At 37.0% G+C, this 23145-nt stretch overlaps 1 non-coding gene across 1 annotated transcript; it reads right to left on the minus strand.

The window, feature by feature from the left end:
* Positions 1-3762: 3762 nt before the first annotated feature.
* On the minus strand, positions 3763-3866 carry LOC122236040. The gene has a single exon (XR_006214249.1). It is a non-coding gene; the product is annotated as a U6 spliceosomal RNA (small nuclear RNA).
* Between the last annotated feature and the right edge of the window lie 19279 nt (positions 3867-23145).

Consider the following 23145-nt stretch of genomic DNA (forward strand, 5'->3'; position numbering starts at 1 on the left):
ATCTCACAGTTCATGAGATTGAGCCCTGCGTGGGGCTCTGCACTGACAGCACAGGCCCTGCTTGGGATTCTCTCTGTCCCTCTCCCTCTGCCCATCCCCTGCTCGTGCTTTCTCTCTCTCTCTGAAGATAAGTAAATAAAGTTTAAAAAAAAGCTATCCCCCATCAAAATACCATCAGTCAAAAAAGTACAAGTTAAATGTCAGCAAGTAATAAAATCTTGTCTGGCAGGAAGAAGAAAAACATGAGAGATATTGTTTTAAAAAAATATTGTTTAACTGAACACAACGAGTGTGGTAAAGTTTTTCAGACTGATCAATTTGGAGTCAATGGTATGAATCAGGACTGACTGTGGATGTCTGTGATCCTAAAACCAACGTGAAGGAGAGTTGGAGGCTATGAATGAGGATTAGGGGAACACAACAAAGGCATCTCTTATGCACAAGACATTTCTACACTTTTCCTCCCGTCTAATTGTCCTCAAAGCAGTAACTTGGTAACGGTGGCAGCAACTGCAGTGAAACAGCTTCCGTCCTTTGTCATGCTTTGATACGTGACAAAGATTTGCAGGTATGTCTAGAGTGATGATGGACGTGGCTATGCTTTATCTACCGTGCAATATTACATAGTAGTACAATCACAATAGTCCTGTAATTTAAAATATGCTCATCAATCACATACTAGTTATAAAATACCTTCATATATATGGATTATGTTACAGTATGATAAGCTCATTACATGATAATATCCTTGCTTGCATTATAACATGAAGATACATCAAATAAGAATACTTGTGATTTTTTTTTACAAAGGGAAAAGCTATAATACAAAAAAAATTTTTCTTTAACATCTTTAACATATGATGTTTTCTGAGTATCAAAAGGGGAAATGTGGACAGAAAACCTGAACAAGACTCTGTGAGTAGGCAAATTACTTGGCTTATATCATGATTGTAAATTAGTTCAGGAAAGGACGGTGGGAGGGAGAAAGGAGAAGGGAATGGAAAGGGAAGATAAGTAAGGCAAAGAAGAATAGAACAATCCAGAAACAATCAACAGCGTCTTTTTTTAAAAAGGTAATGACTTCATAATACTACAAATTACAGAGTTATTAACCTTATAATACTATGAGTAAATAAAAATGTATTATTTACTCAATGGCTAAGGTAAGCTGTGAGTGGAAAAGGAATTAAGCAACTCCTGAATTTTCCGGCTCAGAAATTACTAGTATCATTTGGCATTATTTTAATTATTTAAAAGTGATATGATCAATGACCCCAGATTAATATTTTTAATTTGCTCTTATTTCTTTTTTTTATAAAAGTTTATTTATTTATTTTGAGAGAGAGAGGGAAGGAGGGTGGGAGGGGCAGAGAGAGAAGGAGAGAGAATCCTAAGCAGGCTCCCACACGGGGCTTCATCTCACGACCATGAGATCATGTCCTGAGCCGGAATCAGGAGTCAGACGCTCAAATAACTGAGCCACCCAGGCGCCCCTAATTTGCCCACTTTCTATTCTATTTCATCCATCTTCTAACAGTTGAACATGTTTGTCATGTCACAGATGCAGAGCTAAATCACAGTGCAAATGTACAAAGTCTCATTAGCATAAAAGACATTTCTATCATTAGCAAATCAGTTATGGAAACAGAAACAAAGAGTAAGAACTCTGGTTCTCTGATTATGATTTCCCCTCATAAGAAACATTCTGTTCAAAATGTCCTGTATTTTTAAGATGGGAAACATGGTTTACTCTGAATTATCTACAAGGTCATATTGAGAAATGTTTGTACAGAGTGTATCTGCATTTGTTTTATCAATGGAATTATCAGTGACATTGGTCTTAAATTGGAGGTCCTGGAATATGGAATCTGAAGTAAAAAAATGATGAAACACTTGTGAGCGGAGTTCTGTATGAGAAAGCGAAAGTCTGGTTTGCCATAAAGCTTATATGAGCTACAAAGCTTGTCTCCACTCACCTGGAGCCTCTTTTTACTTTTCCTTGTTCCCGGTGCCTTGTCTGATCTGGCTTCCTCACCACCCCAATTAGTCCCTTTTTTAGCATGTAGTGGTCAAACACCCCTATTAGGAAATTTTCTGATTCACAGAGTTTCACTGAAGTGTATTTGAGGGATTATTAGGTTTTATTAATTACCATTTCTATTTGCATCTAGAAATGTAAGCTTTAATATAAAGAAATGAAATACGAATGGTGACATTTCAGCATCATTTGGGAAAAGGGTTTGGGAGCTGATAGAGGCAGGGGCAGAGTGGAAGGAGGATACTAAGTGAGCGGTGGCTCCTGATGCACAGAGATGGCTACTAACACACACGCACACAGCCCCTCTTCCCTATCCCACCTTCTTCCTGCTGATCTCACCTAACCGCATGGTGCTGCGGAAAGAGCCTTGGATTAAGAGTGGGGAGACCTGACATGTAGTTTTAACTCTGCCTCACTTTATTTGTATGATCCAGACCAGATTACTTCCTACTTCATTCTCAGAGCACCTGTGCATTCTTTTAACTTGTTTAAACAAAAACAAAAAGAAAAAAGCCTATAGAAAATGAGGTAGAGGATGCAGTAATAAGAGAAGGGTCCTTCCAAAATAGCAAATATCAGAGTTGAAGAGAACACTGTGCTCATACCCATTACCTGAATTACAATGTTGGCTTCTGAGACTAACCTTGCAAAATTTCCTACTGCCCGACACTATCAAGAGTTCCATTTGTAAATCCAAATGTCATCATTGAAAATGAGTTATGATTTCCTGCTCAAACTCCCACAGAAGCTCTGGGCTGATAAGCAATCCCCTGAAAGGGACTATTCCTCTTCCCAAGGGATTTAGAGCCTAACAAAGATGAATAAGATAAGTAAATATTTACTGCTGTTTTAGAAACCAGAAAGCAAACAGCCTAGTGAGTGGGCAGACTTAGCATGAGCATGGTGATAGTATTGTGACTATGAAGGTTTTTGAAATATATGACTTATAGGATTTTGTTTGCTTCTTTTACTCTAAGAATCCTAATTTTTTACTCAGGGGTTTGTTATCTATTTATGATTATGCAATTTCTTTACTAAATAATGGCAACCTTTGCTACTCTATTAGAAGTTTATAAGGAAAAAAGTGTAGAAAAACACAAAAACATAGACACACATCTGACCTAAGCACACACTCGTAAATAACGAAAGCTCTGAAGTGCATCATAAAAAGGCCTTATGATCAGAAAAGGAAAGAATGAATAGGGTTGGAACGGAAGCTAAGAGAATTATTGGCTGCAGTGCTAGAAAGGACTGAGCAAAGAGAGGGATGCATCTGACCAGGCTTTGTTAAGGAGGTAGACATTAGTTTGGGATATTATTTTATTCCTAACATTTTTAAAAATTATTAAATTTTTTTTGATGTTTATTTATATTTTGAGAGAGAGAGAGAGAGAGAGAGAGACAGAGTGAAAGTTGGGGGAGGGCAGAGAGAGAGAGGGAGACACAGAATCTGAAGCAGGTTCCAGGCTCTGAGCTGTCAGCACAGAGCCCGATGTGGGGGTTGAACTCACAAACCGTGAGATCATGACCTGAGCCAAAGCTGAATGCTTCACTGACTGAGCCACCCAGGCACCCCATTCTTACATTTTTTAAATGTTTATTTCTTCTTGAGAGAGAGAGAGAGAGAGAGAAATAGAGAGAGAGAAGTGGGGGAGGGACAGAGTGAGGGGGACAGAGGATCTGAAGCAGACTCTACGCTGACAGCAGAGAGCCTGATAGGGGACAAAAATCTGGAAGCTTCACAAATCTGCATGTCACCCTTGTGCAGCAGCCAGGCTAATCTTCGTATCGTTTCAGTTTTTAGTATATGTGCTGCCGAGGCGAGCGCCTTCCATTTTTATAGGAAAGTCCAGGAAACTTCTTATATGTAAATGATTATAGTTAATTTTATATTTCGTTTTGATAAGATACTTACTAATTGTAACAAACAGGTTTTTTTCTTTTTATGAGATGTAGGAGGCTAAAAGTCTTTCCCCTCATTAACTTCTCAGGTTATCTAAAATTCCAAGCTCCAGACATATGTGCCCATGTCTCTGTTTGATATCTCCACCGATGTCTTAAAGATGCTTCAGACTCAATATGACCCACATTAAAACCATAACCTTTGTCTCATACCTGGTCCTCTCCTGGTGTCAACGCTTTCAGTGAATAGCATGTACACATCATTGTCACCCTTGACATCTTATCCGATTATAAGGAAAGAGGCCCATCACTAGGTCCATTGATAACACTTTTAAAATATCTTTAAATCTATACACATCTCTCTCTCTCTCTTTCTCCTCATTGTCACCACTCCTAATTCAAATACCAAGGTCTCTTACACTAATCTCTTGATCTAATTTTCCTGTACAACCCTTGCTCCCTGCCCCTAATTCTCACACACAGGAGACGATGTGAGCCAAGTAAAATATAAGTCTCATCACGTTCTCTTTCTTCTTAAGTCTTTAAAGCTTATACAGTGCTCTTAAGATAAAGAAGAGAATCTTTAACATGTCCTATGAAGCTCTGACTGATATAGCCTCAGATCACCTCAGCCCCAGCCTCCTTGCCTGCTTTCTTCCTCACTCTTTATTCAAGCTTCCTGGCTTCTTTCCAATTCTTCTTTCCAATACCTTGATCCTCACCATAGGGCCTTTCCACTCACTGTTGCCTCTGCCTGGAACACCTCTTACACACCCTCTCACTTAATAACTTTTCCTTGTCTTCCAAATTATCCAAATACCTCTTCCTCAGGAAATCCTACTCTGACTTGACAAATTGGATCAGATCAGTACATCTTTCATGGCACTGATCACTATTTGTAATTTGTATACTTAGATGATCACTGTCTACCTCCCACACAATGAACTTCATGAGGGACCATGTCTGTTTTCACTGGTCCTTTTCTTGAGCACTCAGCCCAGTGATTAGCAAGTACTGAGTTTTCAATGTATTGAGGAATGAATGAATGTATGAATGACTGGATGACTGGATGGATGGATGACTGAAAGATCACTATCTTCAGATGTCAAATAACTAAAGTCATTAAGCCAATTTGTTGTAGAGTTTTATCATTTTCCAGGAAAAGAGATCCCAAGAGAATGGCATTTGATGCAATGGTATAGAGAATAGGAAGGGAATAACACAGAGCGTATTTATAGTTACCTTTGCTATTCAGAATCTGTTCCCCTTTCCTAAGACAGAATCCTCTTTTTAGGGGACTGTATTTTTCCTTCATGGTGTGGTTTTGTGGGAGTGTATATTTTTCAATAAATAACAAAAAATCAAATAACCCAATTTAAAAATGGGCAAAGGATTTGAATACGTATTTCTCCAGAGAAGATATACAAATGGACAATAAGTTCATGTAAAGATGCTCAAAATCAGTAGTTCTTAGAGAAATGCAAATCAAAATGACAGTGACATGCCACTTTGCACACAATAGGATGACTCTAATCAAAATGACAGACAATAACAAAGGTTGACAAGGATGTGGAGAAACCCATACTTCTCATACACTGCAGGTGGAAATGTAAAATGATGCAGTGCTTTGGAGAAGAGTTTGGCAGTGCCTCAAGTCTTTAACTGTAGTTAACATATTACTTAGCAATTTCACTTCCTAGGTATCCATCCAAGAGAATTAAAAACATATGTGAACATATGTTCACAAGAAGACTGATACACAGATACTCGTAGCAGTATTATTCATTACAACCAAAGCGGAAACAACCCAAATGACCATCAACTGATAAATGGATAAACAAAATGTAGTCTATCAATGTAATGGAATATTATTTGGCAATAAACAGGAATGCAGTGCTGATACATACTACAAACATGGGTCAGTCCATAGTAAAAGTACTATGTTAAGGGAATGAAGCCAACCACAAAAGACCACGCATTGTTTGGTTCCATTTATATGAAATGTCTAGAATAGGCAAAACCACAGAGACCAAAATTAGAATAGTGGTTCTAATGGCTGGGGTGAGGAGAAAAATGGAGAGTGATTACTAATGGTTATGGGGTTTCTTAAGGGGTGTTCAAAATGTTCTAAAATAGATTCTAATAATGGTTGCACATCTCTGGGAATGTATTAAAAACTACCAATGTGTATACTTTAATTTAAAGGAGTGAATTTTATGGTTGTGAATTATATCTCAATTTACTGTTAAAAAATAAATATGATGTATCAATAAGTCTAAATCTTGTAATAGGTACAAAATGTAAGGGTGGCACAGACTGAGGACAGGAGTGGAACAAAGAAGACTACATTGGCGAGATGATGGTAAATCTGTGAATTACTTGTCTTTCACCCAACCTTACCTGTCAGCACACTGGGAGTCAGTTCCATCAGGCTTTGGCTGCCCAAATACATAAATTTTAAAGAATAACAGTTGCATGTAGTTTTGAATGGAAAATATGTTCCAGAATGGTCAAGCATATAAATCCAAGAGATTAAGCTTCAGGCAAATCCAATCTACACAGGCAGATCGCTAATAGAGGTCATGATTGCAGTTTGGCTACACCTGAGTTTATTCAATGACGCATTTTTCTTTTCTCTTCAGACTCATAAGCACAAGAGCTGCCAGGAGACAAGAACCCCCTCAAACATATTATTCTCGCAGGATGTTGAATGAGTAGATATTAGAACCCACTTCACTTATCTGGTTGCTCACTGTGTAACCAAAACAATTCAGGTCTCCAAATGTTTGCTCACATACCAAAAACCTAAACAATATTAAGCAGCACACTAAAGACAGGAAGTGCCTTTTGGAAATTGTTGTCAGAACTTTGTTACCACATTCAAACTTCCCCATTAAGAAAAAAAAATGTCTCTCTTAACAATGCATGTACTCAGAAATGATAAAAAGCAATTTACAAATTCTTTATTTTCTCTTATGGACTATATCTGTGTTAAATGGAAAAATGTTTTAGACTGTACATCCCAGAGTTCCTACATATCATTAGCCCAGGGCATAGTTTTTACTACTGGTTACTTATTAGTACTATTTCGTCAATCTCATACAATGAGTAAATAATAACTTGCAAACACAATAGGATACAAAGTAGAATTTTTACTGTAACCTAGGAAACTAAAAGCTTGTCAATCATTTCTCCTTGTGTACCACTGAATCATAGAGAAAGGGACAGGAATGGATTGTGACAAAGCCCTGCACCACAAATTATGCATAAGTTTTATGACCTTAAGATTTCTGGCAGAAAAAAATATCACGTCAAAGACCACCATGACCAGAAAAGAATAGTAGTCTGCAGACCCGGAAGAAATGTATCTTAGCAGACTGTGTGGGCAATCCCTGGATAATATTAGGAAATCATAGTTTGTAATGTAATAGAAGCGTACTGAGTCAGATTCAAGGTTAACCTATAATGGTAGACTATTAGAATCAGAAAGCAACATGCACTGAGGAGGAGAACCCCACATTTCCACTGAATAAGGGAGACCATATCTCCACTGGAGGTCGGCCTCCAGCCCAGATATGGGTATCAGTCATTTTCTGCTCTACACAGATCTGCTGAATGAGGAAAGAGGAAAACAAGATCCTGAAGGTTTGGGGTAGAGAGGAGCAGGAAGAGGCCCTTATGGCAGACCGCCTGCTTGGTAGAGTGTCCACAGAAAATTAAATATCTTGTATGGTGAATTTTAATTTCCCTTTAGTATTTGCTTTGTGCCATTTAAAAGAATTTTGTTGAGGTCTATTTCACTGCAGTGAAGTAGGCACACCTTAAGGGTCCAGTATCATCAGTTTTGACAAATGGATAAAGTCATGTAACCTATACCCTATTAAAATACAGAACATTTATGGCCCCAGAAGATTCCCTTATGCTTCTTTCTAGTTAGTCTCTTCCTGCTCAGAAATAGCTTTGTTCTGATTTCCATCATAAAATAGTTTTCTTTGTTTTATGACTTCATATAAATATTTATTTCTTTACATCAGGCTCCTTTCACTCTGTATGACACTGTTGTTTGCATCTATAATTTATTCCATTTCATAGCTGAATGTTGTTCCATCGTATATTTGTTTATTCTTTCTTCCATTAATGGAAACCTAGGCTGTTTCCAGGTTCAGTTTATGATAAATGAAGCTGCCTGTGAATGTTCTTATAAAAGTCATTTTTGATATATATATTTCTCTTGAATAAAAACCTAAAATGGACTTGTTGGGTCATAGGGTAGAAATACATTTAAATCTTTCAAATATTACGAGTTTTCCAAAATAGAGGTAGTATTTTACACACCGACCAACAATGTATGAAGTTCTTTTTGCTTTACACCTTTATCAACATTTCATGATGTTTTCATTTCACCCTTTCTAATGGCTATGTAATGATTTCGCATGGTGGTTTTAGTTTGCTTTTTTTCCTAATGGTTAAGAACATTGAGCACAGTCTCATGTGCCTATTGGCCATTCATATACCTCTTCTGTGAAGTATATGTTCAAGTCTTTCCTCTGTTTTTATATTGGGCTGGCTATCTCTTCATTAAAATGTAGGGATTCTTTATATATTCTGAATACCACTCTATTTCTCAAATTTATGTGTTGCAAGTGTTTTTCTCTGCCTACGGCTATGTATTCATTTTCTTAGTAATGTCTCCTGATGAGCAGTTTTAAATATTAGCACTCAATTTATCATTTTTTAAGTTGACTTTTATTTCTGTGTCATTTATAAGAAATAATTTGCCCAAATCAATCAGTGTGATACATCACATTAATAAAAGAAAGGATAAGGGGCACCTGGGTGGCTCAGTTGGTTGAGCAACTGACTTTGGCTTAGGTCATGATCTCATGGCTCATGAGTTCGAGCCCAGCGTTGGGCTCTGTGTTGACAGCTCAGAGCCTGGAGCCTGCTTTGGATTCTGTGTCTCCCTCTCTCTCTGCCCCTAACCCACTCGCATTCTGTCTCTGTGCCTCTCAAAAATAAATAAACGTTAAAAAATTTTAAAAAATAAATAAATAAAAGAAAGGATAAGAACCATATGATCCTGTCAATAGATGCAGAAAAAGCATTTGACAAACTACATCCTTTCTTAATAAAAAACCCTCAAGAAAGTCGGGATAGAAGGAACATACTTAAACATCATAAAAGCCATATATGAAAAGCTCACAGCTAATATCACCCTCAATGGGGAGAAACTGAGAGCTTTCCCCCTGAGATCAGGAACACGACAGGAATGTCCACTCTCACCACTGATGTTTAACATAGTGTTGGAGTCCTAGCATCAGCAATCAGACAACAGAATGAAATAAAAGGCATCAAAATTGGCAAAGAAGTCAAACTTTCACTTTTCACACATGACATGATACTTTACGTGGAAAACACGAAAGACTACCAAAAGACTCCAAGAACTGATACATGAATTCAGCAAAGTCGTAGGGTACAAAATCAATGTACAGAAATCAGTTGCATTTTTATATACCAATAATGAAACAACAGAAAGAGAAATAAAGACACTTATCCTATTTACAGTTGCACCAAGAACCATAAAATACCTAGGAATAAACCTAACCAAAGACGTAAAAGATCTGTATGCTGAAAACTATAGAAAGCTTATGAAGGAAATTGAAGAAGACAGAAAGAAATGGAAAAAAATTCCATGCTCATAGATTGGAAGAATGAATATTGTTAAAATGACAACACTACCTGAAGTAATCTACACATTCAAAGCAATCCCAATCAAAATTGCACTGACATTCTTTTCAAAGCTTCTCAAACAATCTTAAAAATTGTATGGAACCACAAAAACCCCAAATAGCCGAAGTAATATTGAAGAAGAAAACCAAAGCGGGAGGCATCACAATCCCAGACTTTAGCCTCTACTACAAAGCTGTAGTCATCAAGACAGTATGGTATTGGCACAAAAACAGACACATAGACCAATGGAATAGAATAGAGAACCCAGAATTGGACTCACAAGTATATGGCCAACTAATCTTTGACAAAGCAGGAATGTGCATCCAATGGAAAAAAAGACAGTCTCTTTAGCAAATGGTGCTGGGAGAACTGGACAGCAACATACAGAAGAATGAAACTAGAGCACTTTCTTACACCATGCACAAAAATAAACTCAAAATCGATGAAAGACCTAAATGTGAGACAGGAAACCATCAAAACCCTAGAGGAGAAAGCAGGCAACAACCTCTCTGACCTTAGTCTCAGCAATTTCTTACTCCACATCTCCAAAGGCAAGGGAGTTAAAAGCAAAAATGAACTATTGGCACCTCATGAAGATAAAAAGCTTCTGCACTGCAAAGGAAACAATCAACAAAACAAAAAGGCAATTGACAGAATGGGAAAAGATATTTGCAAATGACATGTAGGATAAAGGGCTAGTATACAAAATCTATAAAGAACTCACCAAACTCAACACCCAAAAAATAAATAATCCAGTGAAGAAATGAGCAGAAGACATGAATAGACACTTTTCCAAAGAAGACATTTAGATGGCAAACAGACACATGAAAATATGCTCAACGTCACTCATCATCAGGGAAATACAAATCAAAGCCACACTGAGATATCACCTCATGCCAGTCAGAGTGGCCAAAATGAAATCAGGAGACTATAGATGCTGGAGAGGAGGTGGAGAAACGGGAACCCTCTTGCACTGTTGGTGGGAATGCAAACTGGTGCAGCTGCTCTGGAAAACAGTGTGGAGGTTCCTCAAAAATTTAAAAATAGAACCACCCTATGACCCAGCAATAGCACTGCTAGGAATTTACCCAAGGGATACAGGAGTGCTGATGCATAGGGGCACATGTACCCCACTGTTTATAGCAGCACTTACAACAATAGCCAAATTATGGAAAGAGCCTAAATGTCCATCAACTGATGAATGGATAAAGAAGATGTGGTTTATACATACAATGGAATACTACTTGGTAATGAGAAAGAATGAAATCCTGCCATTTGCAGCAACGTGGATGGAACTGGAAGGTATTATGCTGAGTGAAATAAGTCAGTCAGAGAAGGACAGATATCATATGTTTTCACTCATATGTGGATCATGAGAAACTTAACTGAAGTCCATGGGGCAAGGGAAGGAATAAAAAATAGTTACAGAGAGGGAGGGAGGCAAACCACAAGAGACTCTTAAATACAGAGAACAAACTGAGGGTGGATGGGGGTGGGGGAAAGGGGAAAATGGGTGATGGGCATTGAGGAGGGTACTTGTTGGGATGAGCACTGGGTGTTGTATGTAAGCCAGTTTGACAATAAATTATATTAAAAAAACAATAATTTTCCCAGCACAAACTTGCAAATATAGTCTCCTATATGTTTTCTGGAAGCTTTATAGTTTTGGCTTTTGCATTTAGGCCTATTATCCTTTTCAAATTAGTGCTTGTGTATGACTTGATGTAGAGATCAAGATATTTTTTATTTTTCCATATGGATGTCTACATCCATAATGGTGTTCCAGCACCATTTATTGAAAAAACCTTTTACTTAAAAAAATCATTTGCTCCTTTTCTTTGAATTTCTATATGATATTTTGCAATTATCTTGTCAACTTTTACTTTTAAAAAGTCTGCGAAGATTGTGATCACAAAGAATCAATAACCCAATTTTGGAACAATAGAACACTTAACAATGCTGAGTCTTAAAATTCACAAACATGGTATGTCTCTCCACGTATTCAAGGTCTTCTTTAATTTCTTTCATAATATTTAATGTTTTTAAATGTAGAGTTTAACACAAATCCTATTAAATTTGTTCCTAAGTATTTTATGTTTTGGGTGTTATTATAAATGCTACTTTTAATCTTATATTCAAATTTGGGGAATATAAAAATACGATTTATTTTTACAAATTGGCTTTGATACTATAACATGGCTACATTTACCTATAAGTTCTAGCAGAATTTATATAGATTACCTAGGAATTTCTACAAGTACAATTATGTCATCTGCAAATAAAGGCATTATTGTTTCCTTTCTTATCTGTATGTTTTTATTTCTTTTTTTTGCTGTATTTTGCTAGATAGGACCTCTAGTACAATTTTTAATAGAATCTGTACGTCCTATAAGAGAATGAGAAAACAGACCACAGACTGGGAGAAAATATTTGCAGAGTACATATCTGATAAAGGACTGTTATTCAAAATATACAAAGAGCTGTTAAAACTCAATAAGAAAATAAACAACCTGATTTAAAAATGGGCAAAAGACCTGAACAGACATCTCACAAATAAGATATGAAGATGGAAAATAAGCATATAAAAAGATGTTGAACATCAAGTGTCATTAGAGAACTGCAAATTAAAACAATGAGATATCACTACATATCTATTAGAAAGGCCAAAATCCAAAACACTAACAACTCCAAATGTTTATGAGACTGGAATAAGAGGAATTCTCATTCACTGCTGGTGGAAGTGCAAAATGGTACAACCACTTTGGAAGATAGTTTGGGAGGTCCCTAAACAACTAATATGACCCAGCAATCACACTCTTTGGTATTTACCAAAATAATTGAAAACTTATGTCCACATGAAAACAGGCACAAGAATGTTTATAGCAGCTTTATTCATTATTTCCAAAACCTGAAAGCAACCAAAATATCCTTCAGTAGGTGAATAAGTAAATAAATGTAGTACTTCCAGGCAATTGGATATTATTCAGCACTAAAAATAAATGAGCTGCCAAAACATGAAAAGACTTAAGGAAAAACCTTAAGTGCATATTATTAAGTGAAAGTAGCCAATCTGGAAAGGCTACATACTCTATGACTCCAACTATATGACATTCTGGAAAGAGAAAGACTATATAAACAGTAAAAGGACCAGTGGTTCCCAAGGGTTGGGGGAGTGGGGGAGGGATGAATAGGTAGAACCCAAAGGATTTTGGGGCAATGAAACTATTCCATACAAGGCTACAATGGTGGCTCCATGTCATTGTACTTTCGTCACAATCCATAGAATGTACAACACCAAGAGTGAACCCTAATGTAAACTTTGGACTTTGGGTGATGATGATATGTCAATGTAAGTTCACGGATTGTAACATGTGAGGGCCAGGGATGTACTGGAACTCCCTACTTTCTCTCAATTGTGCTGTACCCCTAAAACCGCCCTAAAAAGTAAGTCTATTAAAAGACGTGGACATCCATGCCTTTTCCCTATTTTTGAGGATGAGCATTCAGTATTTCACCAGTAAGAGTGATATTAACTCTGGAATTTTTACAGATGCCTTTCATTAGACTGGGAATTTTTTCTTTTGTTCTTATTTTGCAGAGACTTTTTAATCATGGTTTGGGACTTAAATTTCATAACTGCATTTTCTGCAATGATCGAAATACCATATCATATAACTTTTCTCTTTAATACTTAAGTCACATTGTGAATTTTTGTGTTAAACCAACAGTGTATTATGCTTTTTCTATGTTGTTATATTTGACTTGCTTATATCTTTTTTAGAAAGTTTATTTTTATTTATTATTTTTCACTTACTTATATCTTGTTAAGGATTTTTGGATGCAAATTTATAAGGAATATTAATTTGTAATTTTTCTTTTTTTGTAACGTTTCCAGCTGCTTTGTTATCAGGGTTATACAGACTTTACAAAATTAGCTGGGAAACATTACTTCTATTATACTACCTGAAAGAGTTTGTGTAATATTGGTAACAATACTTTCTATTTTTTTCTTTTTGATTTTCTCTCTTCCTGCTTTTTACAAAAAGCTTCCTATTTTTGCAACCAGGACTCTAGCTCTGGGTGATGGCAATGGATCCTTGAGCCATAAAAGGAACAAAAATCTGTCCTGACACATGTTTTTAAAAAGAGGTTGTTTCTCTCTTATTTGAGGTGTGTGTGTGTGTTTCACATTTAGGTGAAATTCTAAATACTTCTACATATTTAAAAGCAATCATACACATACACACACACACACACACACACACACACAAACACACACACATACACACACACAAATAGATTATTGAAGAGACTTGCTTTTGAAAGTTACCTCTGCTGGTGTAACAAAGGACTTGAAAACTCTTAATTATATTATTCAATATCAGTAGGAAATATAGATATTAGATATTATTATTATTGTAATACATGGAAATTTCAACTAAACATATCTAAAAGAAGCCAGGAAATTTTGGGCAGCACATTTAGGAAAGAGGAAGGAAATATTTCATCTTTGGGGAACCAAAGCAATGAAAATATCTCTGTATTGGGAGTTGACAGTGTTTGCTTTATCCATCTGAAGGTTATAATTTTACTTGTATGCAAGTAAAAAATTGTTAAGTTTTTTATGGTGAATTAATCCATGTAACTCATTATATTCATCATAAAATGAACTTCTTTAATCTCTAGTAATGTTTTCGCTTAAAATTTTATCTGTTGTGATGTTAATATAGCTATATGTGCTTTATTTTGATTGTTATTTGCACAATACTCAACTGGTTAGAAAATATTTATAAGAAATATTCCTCAGAATTATTTAGTTAACTTAAAAATAAGTGCTAAACATTGACAAAAGTACAATATGCCTTTTTATATGGAACGAAGTTCATACCACATTAATGAACAAACAATAGCAAATACAATAAATAGCATATTCTTGGTGGGGAAGGGGGAAGTGTGTGTGCGCGCACATGTGTGTATGCTCATAGTGAGCATACCTATTAGTGTAAAGATACATACCTAGCTGTTTTTGGTAGTTCCTCCTAGGTAATGGAATGTTGGTGATTTTTGTTTCTTTTTACTTCTTTGTACTAATTTTCTAAAATAAGATTATATTTCTGTTTATTTAAAAATTGTTTTTAATGTTTTATTTTTGAGAGGGAGAGAGAGTGGGCATGTAAGTAGGGGAGGGGCAGAGAGAGAGGGAGAGAGAGAATCTGAAGTAAGCTCCATGCTATCAGCACAAAGCCTGACACAGGGCTCGAACCCACCAACCATCATATCATGACCTGAGCCAAAGTTGGACGCTCAACTGACTGGGCCACCCAGGTGCCCCTATTTCGTTTGTTTGTTTGTTTTTAACTTTTTGAAAATATTAAGAAAAAGGGAACAGTATCAGTTGCATAAAGAGAAACCAAGTTATTTCTAGACTGGAGGAAATCACTGACTTTGCCAATAGTAACATCTTCAGTATCTTTAACAAGAATAGTTTCAGTAGAGGGTTTGAAGGTGAATTAGAATATAATGGATTTCAGAGTGGGAGAAACAAATCATTTTTTTAACTGGCCGTGAAGGACGTGAAAAGGATAACGTATAAATGATGTGTGACTGGAAAGGCAGGGTCTAATTTTATTTTATTTTTTAGATTGAAAGAAAGATTAACATGTTTATGGGTGAAGGACAAAAAAGAAGATGAAAACAGAAAGGTCAGTTCATTGAGCAAGAGAGAGGAAGGCCTCAAGGGCACAGACAGTGGGCTGGGCTTGTAAAAAGCAGAAACTGGGCAGGAAAAGGTAAAGGTTGCATTCTGGAAGTTCCTTTCAAACTAAGAAATAGGAAGACCAGTGCTCTAGGCTTGCAAGTGAGAGGCAGGCAAGACTAGTTTCAACTTGTTTGCTGTTTGCTTTTTTTCTGAGAACAGAAACAGGGCCCTCCAAAAGACAGGATCTAGTTTTAAAAACAAAATTAGAAGCTTAGTCTGTATCTTGGCTTCTTGTCTGAATAATTACACCATTCCAGCTGCCTTTTATAAATGGACCCAGAATCACTAATACTACTATCTCAAGTAAAAGATCAAGCAGAAACGCTTTCTTTCAGCCCAGCCAGCCTGAAATGAAAACATTAATTATTAAATAATTATTACAAGTAATTCTCTTTAGATTTACACCCAAAAGTAACCACTTAAAATGATTTATTCATAATACTTACCTGGTTTTGTTTCTTTCTTTTCTTTTCTTTTTTTTTTTCAAGAAGCTGTGACAGAGACATGGAACCCTTAGAGGGAAATAAGGGGAGGGAAAGAGCCAAAAGATATTGACTATTTAGTACTGGGTGCAATATAGCAACTCTCTGATGTTTATATCTGATAGATGATGAAACTAAAAACAACATGATAAAGTTATTTACCAAAGCTCATGCAGCTAATAAGCAGCAGCCCTGGAATGTTACTCTAGAACCCATGCAGTTTATACTATGTCAGCCTGGCTACAAATCTAAATTTCCTGACTACTGATCCTAGAACTCAGCCTCCCAGAATTGTGAAGCCAGCTGATGAATCCTTATAGAAGATGGGTGAAGAAAAACGGCAAAGTTGGAGAAGTTCTAGCTTCCAGTGAAGAGAGCAGACTCTTAATCCCCAGCTGGCCTCATGTTTGCTTTGGGCAACTCTTCGTCTCCTCTGAATCTCAGTTTCCTTCTCTGAAAAATTGGAACTTTTTATTGAATGGCTTGTAAGATTCCTTTCTAGCTCCAAAATGCAGGACCCCACTGTACCTGCTCTTTGCCTTGAAGGCTCAGCCTGCCTCCCAGTATATTATGGGAGGTTTCCAAAACTCCTCAGGATAGAATACTTATCCACAGCCACGAAAAGCAAGACAGGGCAAGATGCGGTCCGTCAGGTCAGAGTTCTGGCTGCAACCAGCCTGAAGTAATCAGCAAGAAATACTGAACTATCAACTTCCAACTTCCGGCTGCCTCTCCAAGTTAAGGACCACACTGGTCAACAGGGCACTCCCTTTTTCACATAAAGAGATTGTTATTGCATTAGCTTCTATTCTATTTTTGGCTGTTTTGTGGCAATTCTCCTATGATACTGTAATGTAAATAACATTTTGGGATTCACAAGGCAGTTATAAAATATATATTAGAGTAAGTGTTATGTTCTAAAATACAGTGAGAAGCTTTAAAGAAAGCACATATCGTGGACCGTAGATGAACATACACACATGCATTCAGTCAGAGATCATTATAACTGGAAATGACAAGGGATCATCTAGCCCACACGCCTCACATGTCAGGTGAGGTCTTCACTGTATTCCCAGATGGCCTGCAGTGCAAGAAGACGTCTCCCAGAAACTCCGCCTGTGCTTATTTGCAGGGGCCGGCCATAGCAGTGCAGATATAGCAGGAAGTGGTCACACAGAAGACCACGGTGTGTGTGTGTGTGATCAACCCAGTCAACAGTGAGTCTAATGAGACTTTTTGCCCTGGACGTCGTGAGAGCAGAATCAACTCCCAACAGGAGACATTTTCATTGCTTTGGTTCTTCAGAGATGAGATTCTTCCTTCATCTTTTCCAAAGGTGCTGCCCAAAGTTCTTGGTTTCTCCTAGATATGTTTAGTTCAAATTTCAATGCATTATGATAATCATTTTCCAACACCTATATAGTCTACTGATATTGAATAATATAATAGAGAATGTTCAAAGAAGAGAAATCTTATGGATGGAAGCTGACTCCACATATCACCCAAATCATGACAATGGTAGATGTGTGCCTATTTCATTCTTGACTTTGGCTTACCTGCTGCTAGATTGCTTCTGTGTGTTACAATAAAGAAGTTCATCCCATGCTTGGCTGCTTATTTTTACAATTCACATAATAAACACTGATAGAACAGAAAAAGACTGAAAATTATCTAGTCTACTCCGTTTTTTTTAAGCGTTTGTTTATTTTTGAGAGAGAGAGAGCAGGGGAGGGGCAGAGAGAGAGGGAGACACAGAACCCAAAGCAGGCTCTGTGCTGTCAGCAGAGAGACCAACATGGGGCTTGAACCTTTGAACTGTGAGATTGTGACATGAGCTGAAGTTGGACACTTAACTGACTGAGCCACCCAGGCACCTCTACTCTGATATTTTTTAAGGAGATATAACTGGTATCTTGAAATGTGGCCAGGCATAGTATGGATAACTGTGGCGGGATGGCAGCATTCTTTGAACGGCTGACACCTGTAGTTCTACCCACATACCAACCAGAGAGTCAGGCAGCAGGTAGGAAGTCCACTTATGTAGATAGAAAAAAGAATACTGAAATATACGACAAGAGAAAAATGGAGGTAATTGAAAGGGAAGCATAAGGAAGACAGAATACAGCATCAATTATGGGAGAAAAGGCTGTAATTTCAATATCTGACAGACCTGGGTATCCGCAGCATGACTCAACCTGGAAGTTCAGCAGGAAGGACTAATGTACTGTATTTATTTTGTCAGATTCAGACAAAAGGCACCGGTCCAGAGAGAACTGGAAAGAACAAAGGAACTTCTTGGCTACAGTGTGATTTCAATACTCAGGAAGTTGTCAGAATTGGGAAATACAGTGAGGCCAGCTCACAGAACGTATGTAGAAGCCCATGATGGAGCATGGGAAACAAGGGGCGAGAAGAACGCCAGCGGAAAGGGTGAATTGCCACGGAGTTGGACACGGAGTTGTCAAATTCATCAGTATCCCTTTCCTACAATGAGGATGCCTTGGAGCATTTACATGAACTCAGCTTTTTCCAGAGAGGCCCGGAAAGCCAGAAAACAGATTGTAACTGAGACACAAAGTTAGAGCAAGTTGCCAAGAAATTAAGTCGCATAAGAAACACCTGTACCAGAATCTAACTCTAACGTTCTTTTTTTTTCTTAGACTTTGCAAAGCTTTCACCTGGTTTATAAATGTAATTTTTTGCACTTGAAAGTAACGATCTATTTGATCATTTTAACTAAGAATGTAACAAATTTGACGAAAGTTCTCTGTGTATCTACTTTTTATTTATTTTTTATTTTTTTAATAAAAAAAGATTTTATTTTATTTTTTAAAAAATGTTTATTTATTCATTTTGGGATAGAGAGAGTGTGCAGTAGCAGGGAGGAGAGGCAGAGAGAGAGGAGAGAGAATTCCAAGCGGGTTCCATGCTGTCAGCATGGAGTACCACACAGGGCTCGATCTCATGAACCGTGAGATCATGACCTGAGCTGAAGCTAAGAGTCATGTGTTGGTCACTCAACCACCTGAGCCACCCAGGTGCTCCCTGTGTATCTACTTTTTTAAAAAGGCAACAGTATCATAGATTTTAGCTTCTCTGATCTGAACTGACACTTCTTTTAGAATAGAAAAAAAATGATACATATACCTACTAGGATACTTCACAGGAAAGCACAGTAATTTCATACAATTCATTTGTGAACATACATTCAGACAAACAGACAGACATTTCATGAACTTAGACTAATAGGATGCCACCTACTCTTCATACACTTTATTCTACCAATTTATTCAATAAGTATTTTGAGTGGTTACTATATGCTAGGCACTGTTCTACTGGCTTGGGATACAGCAGTGAGCAAAACAAAGATCCTTACTCTTGTGAAGCTTGCATGTGAGTGAGGAAACATACACAAGAACCACAGATATAAAATTTGTTTAGTATATTAGAAGATGATTTGCTATGGGAAAAAAATGTAGAACTGAGTGGGATAAGAGAGATGTAGAGTGTGATGTCACAGGGTGCGATTTAAAAAAGGATCTTCAGGGTAATCTCAAGTAAACTTAATCATAAAGATTTTAGTAAAGATTTAAGAGTTGGGGGAGTTAGCCAAACAGACATCTAAGGGGCACGTCTGGTGTGCTCTAGGAATAGAAAGTAGGCCAGTGTGACTGGAGTGGAGGAGGAGGGAAAGAGTGAGAGGAAATGGAAGGGAAAAGAGGGAGGAAGAATAATAGATTTTGTTTCAAAAGTAATTTACATACTGAAAATGTAATTTATATTGACCTAAATCTCCATAGGATCACTTCCCCCAATGTAGCATTTGTACATAAATAGACATCTTCTATAGTATTCCAGCAGTCCAGATAAATATAACACAGGATCAATTAAATATTTTAAATTTATATTTTTGGCTGGAAAGCTATGTGGGAATGGGGGAAATGGGAGTGAATTCAACTGTCATAAATAGTTTATTTCAATAACAGCTGAAAATCTATTTGCCTGTCTATCTATCTATCATCTATCTATCTACATTTAATCCCTCACGGCAACAGATACTTTTTCGCCTACCTGGCACATTGCAGGAGATTGTAAAACAAAAGCACCAGACCTGGAGCAGGTTGAATGCAACTGGGATGCAAGAACCTACAGATATCCAATTCCCCAAAGACCAAAATATCAATTTCCAGAATAGGAAAATGTCAGTTGCAAGAAGCAGAGACTCACCCACTAGTGAGTGGGTGAGTAGATATATATGCAATGCTAGTTTAGTCATTAGGTGGTTTCCTTCTGCTGTTTCCCTTTGCTTAGAGTAAGCTTAATAACTTTAAATGGAATTTAATAAATGCCAACAATGAAAATGAAAACTTTATTTGGAAATGTTGGGGTTTCTTTACATATACACTTATCGACTTGCCAACTGTGAAGCAAATGACAAAATTAGTCAGTCTTAACTATGTTGAGTATTCAACACTGGAAAAAATCTTGAGAGTCTCCCCTAACAGGGAGAAATTTTTAATTAACATCTCTTCTGAACATTTTCTAAGAGTTAGCTTGTTTATTCTGCACAACAATTCTGTGGTCCCAACTTTAAATAGATGAAAAAACTAAAACACAGAGAATTTGAGTAACTTGCCCAAGGACACACAGACAGTAAAAGGTAGAGCTGGGATTTGAACTCTAGTGTCATGGGTTCAGGATTGGACTCTATACCAATACCTTATACTGCCTTTCCAATGGACACTGTATGCTTACCAGCACAACCAAGGAAAGGAGCAAAGGAAAAAGAGAGACAGACAGACAGACAGACAGACAGACAGAGGTGCCAAGAAACAGACTCTTAACTATAAAGAACGAACTGATGGTTACCAGAGGGGAGATGGGTGGGAGATGGATGAAATAGGTAATGGGGATTAAGGAGTGCACTTGCTGTGATGAGCACCCAGGGTTGTATGAATTGTTAAATCACTGTATTGTACACCTGAAATTAATATAACACCATATGTTAACTATACTGGAATTAAAATAAAAATAAGGAAATACTTATATGCCAAAGCTCTATGAATAGTATTATACTAGAGGGAAAGCAACTGAACACTATCACAACATTAAGATGGGGAACACTACTGTAGATTGGGAGGAAAAAAGAGTTCTCTTGAAGAGAGACCAAATAAGGTAAAGGTCAATTGTGGATGCCTGATACTTGGCTGCAGTCCTCATAGTCTTTTAATCTCTTTTTCCAGGACTTTCCTGGACCTAGCTTCATTGTTGCTTCTGGAACACCTAAGATGTTAGATGTTTCCAGTAATAGAGAGTATAACTTCTAGATGATTTCCATGATTTTGTGATGGCTACTGTTGCCTGGTGGCATTCTATGGAAGTTTCGGCATACACTTGGCTCACTCACAGTCTACTCTCACAAACACAACAGAGCATGACCTCACAAATCACACATAGGTGCTTAATTTTCTCAATCCCTTTCCCTCCACCAGGTTCTCTCTTTCCTTTTTTTCAGTTTTCTTCTTTGGGAACTTGAGATCAATTTGAGAAAGAGACAATGGCTGTAGCCACAGTTGGACTGACCACAGATCAGCCTGCAGTCCTTGGTCCAGTTGAGTGTGTTGTTTGGCCAGCAACTAACTTAAAGTGTTGGCCTTAAAATAAGTTTGGCTGAAGAGAAAAAGGGAAATAGGCTGGTGGCCAGAGAAGGAAGTGGAGCCAAGGGATATTATTTCTACTTGATGATTGGGTTATATGAACGTGTTAGCAACTAAGGAGAAGAAAGTAAAAAAAGGAGAGAATATGAGAATGTAGTGGAAAGGAGGCTAGGTGAACAGAAAAGGCGGCTAAAGGGAGATGAACAGCAAAAATACAATTTTGGGTGAACCTCAAAATATCATGTGGTCAATCCCCTCTTCTTCCCAAGATAACAAACAAAATTCTTAACATAATAATAGGTTTCAAAGCTACTTTGTTAACTAGTCAGCTGGCTTTAATTTCTTACCTAATAAATTTTCCTAAATTTCCCTTTGCATTATTTGTGTAATGAATAGGCCAATTAATGATATGGCTGTGATTTTTATTTGTATAAAACCTAAAACCCCTAACCACTTTTCTCATATCTGTCGTGTTCCTCTTATGCAAATGTTTTCCTTAAAAATGCATGGCAATTCAACATCAGATAAATTAGCTTAAAGGAAAAACAGATAATTTATGTTTGTATTATATAAATTATATATATATATATAATATTCCCAAAGATGTTAACAGGACATTAAATGTTAAATACACTGAGTTTATCTTTAATAAGCACTGGGGAATTGGTGGAACCCCATTATTATTTCCAAGAATAGAGATGTTAAAATGTCAAGTTAACTCTCAATTATTCACATAGTTGGAAACAGACTTGAGTCAAGAATCCAAAATGGGAAATTAATCATGCATTTAATACACATTTTTTTCTGGAAGTTTTAGTAGAACTTCCATTTGTATGCAGAGATTCTGATGCTTGAAAGCATTTAAATATTTTCCTACTAAAATCAATCTACATGTAAATATCTATTATTTAGTTAAATTTACTCTGGTCCTTCTGTCAACAGCCAGGCACTCCCCAAAACTACATCTTCCTTATTTTTAAAGGAAAGCAATTATCTTGCTAGTTTATACTGGTACCCAAGGTAGGCAATTGCATTAGCTAAAAAGGAAGTTGGTTTACTATGTAAAAAGTGTTTAAGTATGTCAATCAAGAATCTACCTAATTAAGTACAGGAAGTGACAATATTGGTCAGAATTTTTAGGTACTATTGAGAGTTAACTATGTAGGATTCTTATAAGCTCTCTGCAGATTTTTCTGTGCTCCTACTAGATCCTAGGTGTTTATCTACCACTGCATTATAGATATATGCAGACAGTTCCTCAGGAGCATATTTATGTAAGCTACAAAAGGGGAGTTACAAGCTGCTATTTGGAACACATAAGAAAAACACCTGACCCAGACATGAAGGGTAATTATATGAAGTCTTCTAGAGGAAGTGATCTATAAACTGGGGTGTGAAGGATTGATTTGCTTTTTAGAGGAGCTTTGGTAGTGGTTATGGTGACTGTAGAAATGGGCAGTGGAGATCATGGTACTGGTGTGGCAACTGGTAATTCAGACCATCTGGTATATTAGAGCTTTCAAGCTAATGTGCCTGAGTTATACTGCTGCGATGTGAAAGACTTACACATATATTTAA

This window comes from Panthera tigris, chromosome F3 (genome assembly GCF_018350195.1).
Source record: "Panthera tigris isolate Pti1 chromosome F3, P.tigris_Pti1_mat1.1, whole genome shotgun sequence".
NCBI lineage: Eukaryota > Metazoa > Chordata > Mammalia > Carnivora > Felidae > Panthera > Panthera tigris.